At 39.8% G+C, this 12,721-nt stretch overlaps 1 protein-coding gene and 1 pseudogene across 1 annotated transcript in view; both read left to right on the top strand.

Moving 5' to 3' along the window:
* Positions 1–12,721, top strand: part of LOC139949512 (uncharacterized) — a 287,926-nt gene that overhangs the window by 206,038 nt on the left and 69,167 nt on the right. The gene's annotated exons all lie outside the window — the stretch shown is intronic.
* Positions 8,678–11,330, top strand: LOC139949513 (uncharacterized; annotated as a pseudogene).

Consider the following 12,721-nt stretch of genomic DNA (forward strand, 5'->3'; position numbering starts at 1 on the left):
AACTCGGGGTCCGTCATTGATTTAGTCTTCACCAACCGAGCAGACTTTATTTCCTCCATCTACACAGTTCAAAATCCCATCCACTGTGATCATCTTGCCGTCATGACTACTTTCCGCTCTACTCGACCTGCCCCTAGCCCAGCAATTCTTTGGACATTCTTACAAACACGACGCGGTGACTTCGAACATTTAAAACACTTAATTCATCTGGTTCCCTGGTCTGTGTTCATAGACACCAACGACATCAACGAGTCCACAGAGAACTTCAATGACTTGTTTGATGCTGCTATCCGTGATTCCATTCCCAAGGTCTCCAAACGAAGATCCCGTCACACACCTTGGATCACCCCAGAACTCAAGAAACTGATTAACGCAAAACACAAACTGTTCAATTTAGCCCGTAAATCTGGTCGCCCACTTGACTGGACTAATTACAAAACAGCTCGCATTATAGTTCAAAAAACTACCCGTAAAACAAGGACAACCAACGTAGTTTCTGGTCCTTTGTCAGAGGCAGGAAACAATCACCCCCGCTTCCATCATTTTATCATAATAACTGTAAAATAACCAGCCCTGACATAATCTCATCTGCATTCAGTGATTACTTCTGTTCCGTTTGTAAACAATCAGGTCCGGTTCCCGACCTCCCCCCGCCCGGCTCACTGCATATTCCTGAGTTGTCTCACATTTCAGTTTCTGCCAACCAAATTGCTGCGTTGCTTAAAAAGCTCCCCTCTAATAAATCTCCTGGACCTGATTGTATCTTGCCTAATGTTCTGAACAAAATTTCCTCCGAAATAGCTCATCCTCTTGGCTTATTGTTTAACGCATCGCTGAGCGTCGGTCAACTGCCTGATGCTTGGCAGTGTGCTAACATTACACCAGTTCACAAGAAAGGGGATAAGGTATTGTTAACTAGTTATAGGCCTGTTGCTCTGACTTCTGTGTTATGTAAGGTTCTTGAACGCATTATAACTGTTGTATTAAATAATCACCTAAACACCTTTGCTCTCCTAAATCCCTATCAGCACGGCTTTGTAAAACACAGGAGTTGTGTTACCCAACTGGTGAATATTATTCAATCTTGGTCATCCACCCTTGATAGACGCCGCCCCCCTAGAGTAGATGTCGTTTTCTTGGACATGTCAAAAGCCTTTGACACAATGCCACATGTACACCACATCCTACTTGAAAAAATTGCTACCTCTTTCAATGTTCAGGGCAAGTTGTGGTGCTGGGTTCGGTCTTTCCTGACAGACCGCAAGCAATGGGTTCTCTTAAGGGGCGGAGTCTCCTCATGGGTTAACATTACTTCTGGTGTACCTCAAGGCAGTGTATTAGGGCCGTTACTATTCAATCTTTTTGTTAATGACATATCTCATTCAACTTCATCCAGTTGTGTGTTATTTGCCGATGACATTCTTCTGTACCACACAATAGAAAACGCCAATGACGAACTTGTGCTCCAATCTGACTTAGATAAGCTTGCTAACTGGTCCAATGTCAATGAAATGACATTCAACATTAGTAAAACCAAAGTCATGCATATCACAAGATGCAGGAACCTTGACCCAATATTGTACAACCTAGGTACTCTTCCAATAGAATCTACCAATTCGTTTCAGTACCTAGGGCTTACACTTGATTCCAAACTTTCATGGGCTACTCAAACCTCCTCAGTAGTTGCCAGAGCCAACCGCATGTTAGGTTTCATCAGAACAGTTGCTAGAGGGTCCTCCACTAACGCAATTTTCTCACTGTACAAATCTCTTGTTCTCCCAATTTTAGAGTATGGTCTCCCAGCATGGCATCCGTTTACATTATCACAACAAGATCAGCTGGAAAGGGTTCAAAGAACTGCTACCCGGCTTGCTCTTAAACAAAGGCGCGGAGTAATGTCTTATGAGGACAGATTGCAGCATCTTCACTGGCATCCTCTAACTAACAGGCGTAATTACTTGCTCAGTGCCTTTGTGTTCAAGGTTTTACATGGCACTGCTCACTGCGAATCCATTCTTACCGGGGTTTTCATTAATCCTCGTCATCTTGACTCACTCATTCCGCCATCTTTCAGCTCGTACAGACTCATTGTTCCATTCACCCTCCCATCGATTTCCCAGATTGTGGGACACGATACCACCCGTCATTCGCGAAGCTGCTGTAATTTGTCCTCTTATGACATTTCTCCGCCTCCTTAAGGATCATTGTTTAAACCACACAGCGTAATAGATGTTCAATTTGTTTGCATGCAGGTCGTGAACGATCCCCTGTTTGGTTTCCCTTCCCTATTGTTGTTTCTGAGTTCATTGTGTTTGTTGGTCATGCGTGGGGCAGCATGCTTCCGAGCAAAAGTAATTTGGTTTACTTTTGTTACCCCTGACCCGCATGATTTGTCCTTGTTTTTTATCCCTTCTGGTTGTCGTTCCCATTTGTTTCTGTTTTCCTCCTGCATGCTCCGCACTCAGCCGCCCTCTTATTGTGTTTTTGTTTTGCTTTTGTTTTCTTTTTTTTAAATAATTTATTTAAGTTAATTTAATTTAACCTTATTCATCTTTTATTTTATTCTGTATTTATTTTTGTTATTTCTTGCTTTTTCATAATTGTTTTTTTTCCGTTAATGTTCTGTCTTGTGCTATTGTAACTTGTTTGTTGTACCTTGTATTGGTCGAATAAATAATAATAATAAATATAATTAAGGGCTGGGTCTAGGGCTTAGAGTTAGACTTTGTGGGAAAAAAGTATTTTGTACTGATTTTCATGTACCGTAATGTGGTGATTGCAAGTTTCCATGAGTTGTTGATGCAATGAGGCTCAATAGAGGTGGTGAAAATTCACACACAATGAAAAGGTGGTTCACATTGTACTGCAGGGGTATTGAAACCTTCCAGTATGTAGGGTGTAAACCAACTGAGGCAGTCACGCAGTATGCACCATTGTACATTAACTGGACTCTGGACATTTATCATGCCATATGCAACCCGCCCCCACCCCCTCCCTCTTTACTTCCCTTTACTTAGCCTTTCCACATGGACCATCCTTTTGATGGTTGCATCTCATTTTTCTGTTACATTCAGCAGCTGTTTTCTGTTACCTGTGTTTTTTTGGGTTTTTTTTCATTTACTCATCAATTGCCCTCTGGTCCTCTCCCACTTGGTCAGTCGTGGATTGATTAAGATAAATCCCAAAAGGAGCACTTACCCTTTGATGGAATGGAGCTCCAAGAGATCACAGTGCCATCCATCTTGTGAACAACCAACATGAAGACTCTATTATCATCAAGTGTGAAGCTGCTGGCTGCACCATATCCACTGGTTCATCCACAGCAAGTTCAATTGCTGCAATGGACAAACAAAGAAAACAACATTTGTTTTAATAAATGAATTTTCTATGAAACACAGCCAATTACTCACGTAATTTTTTGTTTATGTTTCGACTAGTTTCACTAGTCATCCTCAGAACGAGGCACCACCAATCGGTTGGTGGCGCTGTTTCCTGCTTCGGCTACTGAATGGTGGCCAAAAATATTTGTTTTCAACATTTGTTTTAACTTTTTTTAAGGTGAAGAGCTACATGTATAAAGATAGATGAGCCTTTAATAAGCAGTGTCGATCAGAACGCTTTGACACTTGCTTTGCTACGAACAACTTGCATCAACCCGGCCCACTAATCAACAGTTACAGGTCATAACATTCATTCTACAACTTATGAGGGGCTAAAAATCTACAAACAGTTAGGCCTACTGTAAAATATTTTAATTTAAATCGTCTTTAGAAAAAGAGTGAAACTGTAGGGCTAGGTCTAGCCAAGGGTGAGAGTTAACTTTGGTCTGGTGGCTAGGGTTAGGGTTAAAAGGGCTGGGTCTGGGGCTCTGAGGGCTACATGGACAAAACTTATTTTTCAAAATTTTTTAATATCCAAAAGAAATGCGGATACAAATTAGGGTTATCAGTTTGGCACACCAAAAGGCCTGATTAAGTGTTTGTTTTGTTGTCCACCGCTTAGAAAATTTTCCCATTGCAGGGAACTCTGCAAGCTCCCACAATAGGATGGACGTAAATGCCAGGCTGGCAACAGCCAATCTCTTTCACAATACAAACATTACACAGCCCAGTTTTGTATTAAACGGTCAGAGGTTAAGGTCATTGTCAAGTCAGTGAGTACATGCAGTACGAGTATCTGTACAGTAAATGACAATACATCACACACCACAGTGTACAACACAAAGGCTAATATAGAAACGGGAATTCCCACATTTGAGAAATACATAGGGCTTGGTGTGGCATCGTTGAATGATATATACACAAAGCAACCATTCAGTGGGTTGTGCCAACATGTAACGAATCAATGTTGGAATTTACTCTTCAACTACAAGATTTGATGTTTTATGCCAGTTGATGTTTCAAGCCATGATCTCTAACTAAACACCAGTAGGTTATAAATGTGATGTGTTTTGTCAAAATAAGGTTCACATTTTAAAAATATAAATTTTGTATAGCAATAATTTAGTGGGTATAAACAACCAATGGAAAAACTAGGAGACTTCATCCAAGTACTATAATTGAGTTGATACACAGCAAAACCCTCACACACCACAGCATCTCTATGTACACAAACAAAAGACTTAATAAGTGCCTTGTTTTACAGAGACGATGTATTTTTTATTTTGATGGCAACAGAAACACAGCTTTGATGGATTTTATTTAAAACTTGAAGTATGATGTTAAGTTTGTACCCAACTTGTTTGGGAGTATTCTTTCACTTGGAGAGCTGCACAATATCATTTTTAAATACCTGTAAGTCTGCAGGGGAACACACATTATAATTATTGCGTATGATATGGAAATATTCATGATGTACATGTACATGTACAAGGTAATTATTGTGTATCAACACAATATATTTTTGTACACGATAAGTCCAGAGTCAAAGTGTATACTTGAGTATACATACGTGTATACAGGGTAGTTATTAAATGTACGTAAATTATAGTTGTCATGTGCAGTGTGTAGGTACATACTAATTATCAGGTACATATATACACGACTTACATACAGGATTTAAACAATCAAAGGGTTAAAGTAAACTTTGCCTTCATTGCTCAAACATTTGTTTTTATTTATTATTCATAAACACCCAAGACAGGTTCTCTACTCCTATTGGTTGAGAGCGCGTCACGTGGGGGTGTTTAAACGGTTGATAATGACCAGTGTTTATAACCGGCTGGCTTCCGCGTGTCAGGCGCACAAGATTATCAAACGGAACCCAATTCATAGCTATTAGCACAGCGCGTAATCTTTTTCTAAGTGCACGCACGTAATATATTTCTAAGCGCGCGTACACACAACCCACGCTCTACAGACTCTTTTAAAAAAATGTATTTCAAACCTTGAAGTTTTCAACCATCAAAGTGTCTGTAATTGTATTTTTTTACAATTTTTTACAAAATAACATTTCTGAATGAGAATAAAAGAGTAGTGACTCATTCTTAAACGGTTGTTTAACACCTTGCAGGGTCGTTGCCATGCACTAAAGGTCCTCACCTTCGGCTCAGCCCTTTATCACCCGGCAATTCGACCCTGCCGGCTTCAAACGGCCGTGTCAGAACTCGTCGCTTCCCTTTTATTCCCATTTCTTAACACACACTGGTTAACCCATCAATTTTCTGTTTAAATATGATCTCATCAAAGGATCAACTGAACAATTCTGAACCCAGTCTTACAAATCTGGACAAAAAGGAATATTTAAACATCGCTTCAAATTCCTCCATCACATACAAATGTCAAAATAGTTTGTCTTTATCAAAATGTGTCACAATTGTATATAGGACCTTTATACCATGGACTTTTTGTGTTGTTTAAAAAAAAAAAAATGCTAAGCAGCTGAGCAAATTTATTGGCTGAGCAAAAAATGAGTGGGGCACATGGTGCAAACTTATGATGGAATGTTGACATGTAACCTATATGCTTCAGGAGGATTAGGTAACGGTACAAATTCTGCTAAGCAAACAAAAATACTGTTCAGCCAATGCTGCTCAGCCAAATTATTTGCTGAGAAACAATTGACCGGGGCATCGGTGGCAACATATAAGCTTAGTGATGGCTGGTAAACAGTTTCTGCTAAGCAGGATTTGTTTGCATTTAGCAAAGTTGTATGTTTACAGGTTTTAAGACATTGGGCCCTAGGCTACACCAGACAACTACATGTATGGTAGCATTCAAAACTACTCAGTCTAAATAACTGCTATGTTACAGTCAAAGTAAACTTATCATCCATTGAGTCCGAAATTGTTGTCCTCTGCTCAATTTGACACAGGGGTGTCCCAAGGCTCATTGAGTTATACTCCCTTCAAATAACACCTCTTCACCCGTGTAAATTTCCAAAGGTTCCAGCATCAACCTTGAACAAATGTCCAAACAACTCTTGGTTAAGAGAACTATTTTTTTCAGGTCATTCAAAAACAACCCATTTCAACAACCCCAAGCTATAATATCCAGGCCAAAATGCTTTGGGCCACCCACTCACAACATTAGAAAAAACATTGTCTCCACTGTCCCCTCGCTCAATGTTGATGGGAGCGCCAAAGACTGTGCAAGGAGAGCCAGAAGAGCAAACATTGAAAGGGGGGGGGGGCATGGGGCCATGGTGCAGGGGCCCAGACGAGATATGGCTTTGTCTGAAATTGTCTGAAATTTGTCAGCGTGAACTAAAAAACAAAAATAATAACGATAGGCAAGAATAATAATAATAATAATATATAATATTTATATAGCACCTTTTACAAAAGTTACAAAGCGCTGTACAAAACTATGAATAAACACAAAATTATAAAAACTGGGCTTAGCAAAGAAGTAAATGAGTCTTTAACATGGCTTTGAAGGATTCAAGAGATGAAGCCTGATGGATATGTAGAGGGAGATTGTTCCATGATGTAGGTGCGCTGACTGTGAAGGCTCTTTGGTCTTACCGGGTGTGGGTGCGGGGTGCAGGAGACAAACACAAATGGGAAGTAGAAGAGGAACGAAGATTGCGAGAACTGTGGGCTTTGGTAGAAATAAGGTTCTGAAGATAAGTAGGAGCGAGACCATTGCTGACTTTGAAAAGAAGCAGGAGGACTTTGAATGTGATTCACTAGTTAAAGGAACACATTGCCTTGGATCGGTCGAGTTGGTCTTTGGAAAGCGTTTGCAACCGTTTTTTAAAAAATGCATATGGCTGGAAAGATCTTGTTAAAGTAGAATCCAATGATCCACACAAACATGCCTCAAAATTGCGTGGTTTTCCCTTTACCTCGTCGACTAACACGTCGGCCATTTATGGGGGTCAAAATTTTGACTCCCATAAATGGCCGAACGTGTTAGTTCGCACAGTAGAAGGAAAACCACGCAATTTCGAGGCAAACTTGTGTAGATCATTGTATTCTACTTTTAAAACATCTTTCCAACCATATGCATTATATAAAAAACGGTTACAAACGCTTTTGTTTTGACCAACTCGTCCGATCCAAGGCAACGTGTTCCTTTAATGGGAAGCCAGTGAATGGATTGAAGGACTGGTGTGATGTGTTCTAGTAGTTTTGCTCGGACAATTAGACGTGCTGCACTGTTTTGGATGCGTTGGAGGGGAATTGTGGATGTCGCTGGTAAACCTTAAAGGAGGCTGTTACAATAGTCCAACTGCGAAGATACAAATGCATGGACAAGGCGTTTGGTGGAATTCTGTTCAAGATAACGGCGCAGTCTTCCAATTTTGTAGATACCGTAAGATGCATTTCAACAAACATTCTGAATGTACTAGTCTTTTCCACTTCCCTTAAAGAAAGCTTTAAAAATACTAAATATGTGCACAGAAAATCAACGCTTATATCTTGCTGAGTACAGCATTTACCCTTTGGTGCACAGATTAATTTTTCAAACAGCAAAAAAATGAACATGTTCAATAATGTTTTTCTCAACAAATTTCAATAGCACACCCTGTTGAATATCACACCAAACGAAAACTGATGAGGGCAGTATGTATGGGGGTTGTAGTTTTTAAGTAATGACTATTTATAAAAGTACAATTTGACGTGTTCTTTGGTGGTCGCTAGCGTGCGCCATGTGCACCAAAGGGTTAAAACTATATTAAAAAACATTCATGAGGCGGTTGTTCTGTTTTCTATCTACTTGGGGGGTAGGGACGTGTGCCCTTCATGGAAGGAAAAAAAGTAGTACTCTCTTCACTTAAATAAAGACAAGATATTTTCATGGATCATTTTACAAACTGTGATTTCTATTGGTGCATGCTATATTTGAAATCAGCTTGGCTCAGTGGTTTCTTTCCCTGTCTTTCACCCTCTGTGGACCCTGGTTCAAATCCTCGCCCAAAGCCTTGCATGTGGAATGTGTTTTCAGTCCCTACCTCATTATATGGGTTTTCCCTGATTGGGGTTTCCCTCCCACATCTCCAACTTTACATACCTGCTCAAGTATGGCAACCTGCAAAAGAGGCATAAAGTATTATACTTCTTTGATCTTGTGATATGTCTGTACCTGTATTGACATGCAGTTTAGTATGACCGTGTAAATTATCTACTTGATTGGTCATCATAGAACGTAGAACAAAAATCACGACCTGTTATGAAATCAGTCAATTTAAAAATCCTTAACTTTATGCCAAGGAGTGTAATACGGTCAAGAAATCAAGTCTTGCATTGATGAGGGAACTACCGGGATATGTACATTGTTGATATCATCTAATTGAGTCAATTTCTTCTTTTACTTCACAGATCATCACTAAAGCAACTTCCAACAAAATGGCATCCAATATAACAGTTCAGTCAGTGCTAGCCGAGATAAGTCAGGATCATCTTGAATGTCCAATTTGCAGTGGACGCTTCAAGCAACCCAAACTACTGGAATGTTCTCATTCATTTTGTCTTGAATGCCTTCAACAACTCAGACAGAATAGTCCAAGTACTACAAAGCTTTCATGTCCAGTGTGTAGAGAAGAAACTCTAATAAATGAAAATGGCATTGGTCGTCTCAAAACAAACTTAACAGTCCTTTCATTGATAGAAGCAATTGAAACAAAGGAAACTCGACTGAAACAGCAGCAAGGAAAACCAGTACTCAGTCAGGAGTTTGTTTCCAAGTGTACCAAGCATACTGGCAAGGATCTTATCCTGTATTGTGAAACCTGCAAGAAACTGATATGTACAACTTGCATTGCTAAAGACCACAGAACACACCCTGTAATAGAACTGAGTGAAGCTTCAGACAAAAGTAAACAACATGCCACAGAACTTCTAGTAGAAGTAAGACAGAGTATCACAACCTTCAACATTGCCATTCAGGAAATAGACACGTCCCGCAAGACATTAGACTCTATGTTTGCTGCAACCAAACAGAAAATACTAAGAAGGCTGATGAGGAGATTGCCAAGGAGGCTGCCAGAATCAGAGCGGAGAAGCAGAAACTGATGCAAGAGGCAGAACAGATTTATAAAGACAGAGTCAAGACAATGGAAACTGCACGAGCTACAAACAACAAAGAGATAAACACAGCAGAGCACAAGCAGGATGAGGTAAATCAACTCATGGATCAACGGATCAAGATTGTACATCACATAGAACAACTCTTACAAGACCTCAAAGAATACAGAGAGAAGAAATCAACAAAAGTACCAGATGGGTTGAGTTATATGGACTTTAAAGAAGACCAGAACTCACTAGGGAGACTGGTGAAACACTTCAAACAAGATAAATGGACATTAAAACAAGAAATTAATAAATACATGAAACAACAGATGATGGAGATTAGTGCAAGGGATGTTGCAGCATACTCTAACAGTGATATTGTTGTGGCAGATTGGAATAATACCAGCTTGATTACAATACTAGCAGAGAGCAACCCTCAATCCTATGTTGTCTCACAAAAACTATCAATCCAAGGTAATACCAAACCAATCAGTTTGGCTGTGAATAAGAATGATGAGCTCATTGTTCTAGATGACAAAACAGTCACGATCTTCAACAGGAGTTATCAGCTCCTCCATCAGTTCAATCCAGGCAGTAAACCATCATGTATTGCAGTGGGTAACAACAATCTGATAGCAGTGGGTTATAAAGACAAGGCAGAGATCTCTCTACACAAACCAGATGGATCCCTCATCAGAACGCTGCCTGCTCCAAGGATTGATGGTCACTTTACTACCTACAAAAAGCAACTGATCTACACCACCACCAACTGGAAAGACAAGAAGTTAGTATCAGTAACCTACAATGGTGAAATGGTATTCTCAGTAGATATCAATCAGCGTTGGTGGTCTTGTGGTGTGTGTTGTGACAAGGATGGTAGCATCTATGTTGCTGTATGGAGAGGACAATACTCATCAGGTATCCATCATTACAGTCCTGATGGCAAGTACATTGGATGTATCAAGGGTTGTGATGATCCCAATGGTCTCACATTCACACCTGCTGGTGATCTGGTTGTGGCTACAGACAAATCAGTTCAAATCTATCAGCATGAGTAAAGACATCAACAAACATTATGCTGGACCAGAATAACATTCAAGCTGAAATAAGCATTTAACAACATAAAAATGTGGATGTTTTTCAAACACATCTTCAATTTTATATTCTCATAAATTTCAGAAAGAGTGATAACATTTTTGACATACAAATTATAATTGTTTTTAAGGGGAAACAAATTATTTCATTGAACCATTTCAACCAACCTGAGTAGATTGCAGAAGCAAATTCAGTCAACTCACAAAAAAATTAACATTTTGGTAGGAATACAATCTTTACATAGTATGTAATTGATTATTGATCTCTAGAGTATCAATACTTTTAATGTTGTTATGTCATTTCAGTGACTTACCTCCTCCCCTTCTACCATCAGGCAACATTCACATCAGAATTGAAATAATTAACTGACAATAACAAACTCTTGCTCTGATTGGTCTATTGTTTGCATGATCTAATGATACATTTCTTTACCACTACTTGTGAAAGGAATGTTCAAGAGATTCAATTTTTCCATAACAAAATGCATTTACACAGAGTTGTACACTACACACTCATTGTAAATAACCATGTTGAACTGCAGAAAGGTGCAGATCTGTGTACAAAATGAGGTATCACTCTGTAACCATGAGTCAGTTGCAAACAATGTAATTGAGTGACCTAAATTACTTAGTTCTTATTTTTATTTCACTCCATCACCATGAACCAGCAATTTTACTTCTGGTTTATGGTAATAGAGTGACATATATACAATTACGTAATTGTTTAATAAAAGAGAGAGTTTGCAAGCAATGTGTACAGATACAGATATGATAAACAATATTCTTCCAAGTAAGATTTGTAAAAGATTTTGTTCGCAATCATAGATTCATGTATCATGTATCAGGTCTTGGCGAAAGTATGGTACAACAACTATTTTGTGTTTGCTCTGTTTAGGCCATTTTTTTTGGAATACTTGGATTACGGATTCGTAAGCTACAAAAAACGGGCGGGGGGCGGGAAAAAAGAAAAAAAAAAAAAAAAAAAAAAAAGGGGGAAATCCGGAATTTCGAGCCCAGAAAATCGGGCGGGGAAAAAAAAAAAAAAAAATGCACACGGGCGGCTTCTAAAACACAAACATATATATACACAATTTATGTAGATAAAAGCAACCACTCACTGAATGAATGTCGCCAGTGTTTTAGGCCAAACAAAATGTTCGGTTTCTGGTTACTGACCGGCCCTTACTTTTACACCGCGACCCTAAATTATTCACATTTTCGGCTTGAAAAAAATTTATTCTTATTTTTTTTTAAACCGTGTCGAACAAAAAGTCAGACTTTCACCAAATTAACAAATGTTAGAACAAAATTGAAATAAAGACAAATTTACCGATATCTCCGTAATTTAAGGCCCATGATTTATTACTAATCCACGGACGTACACCGGTTCCTAGCTCACGAGTGAACGTTGAGCGCATTCTAAAGATTTGCAAAATGGGCAGATTGCGCGCAATTTTCCCGAGCTACAATACTAACAAAGCACAAATCTGCAGATTGCGCACCTTTTATGCTGGATCGCCATTCATCTGCCAATTAAGCTGAGTGCACGGAGTATGACATCTCTCACTGATTCTGTAGAGTGACATTTCATCAATTTTCTTTACAAGAATCGGGCTCCTTCCCGAAAAAGCAGCAAGATGCACCAAGCCTCGTCGTCGGCGGCCGCCACTGTGAACAACCGGACACCTTGTAAATAAACAACTGCCAGTGCAGAAGGAAGCACACACGACACGCTGATGCTCTGCCCAAATTCGCGCACACAGACCATTTGTTGACGCATCAATTGATTGCATGAGTTTGGGTCGTGAGCGGTAGCCTTGCTCAAGGCAGTCGCATTATTCGCTCCGAAAAGACGCAGCTGTAAACCCACCCGCCGTATACCCTGTGCATGGTGTGTGCGATCACACCGAATGACCCACCCGTATACACACTGTCACATCGCATGAATACTGTTCACACAAGTCATCGCACTCGTACACCACTAACCGCATGCGGAGGCCGTCAGGCCTGACGGCCTCCGCATGCGGATAGTGTACGGGGGCATCGTGTCATGCGATGTTATGCACAGTGAATACAGGTGGGTTTTACGCACAGTGAATACGGGTGGGTTTTTATACAGCGGCGGTCTTTTTTCGGAGTGAATAAATCGACTGCCTTGAGCAAGGCTACGTGA

This window comes from Asterias amurensis, chromosome 17 (assembly GCF_032118995.1).
Source record: "Asterias amurensis chromosome 17, ASM3211899v1".
NCBI classification, from domain to species: domain Eukaryota; kingdom Metazoa; phylum Echinodermata; class Asteroidea; order Forcipulatida; family Asteriidae; genus Asterias; species Asterias amurensis.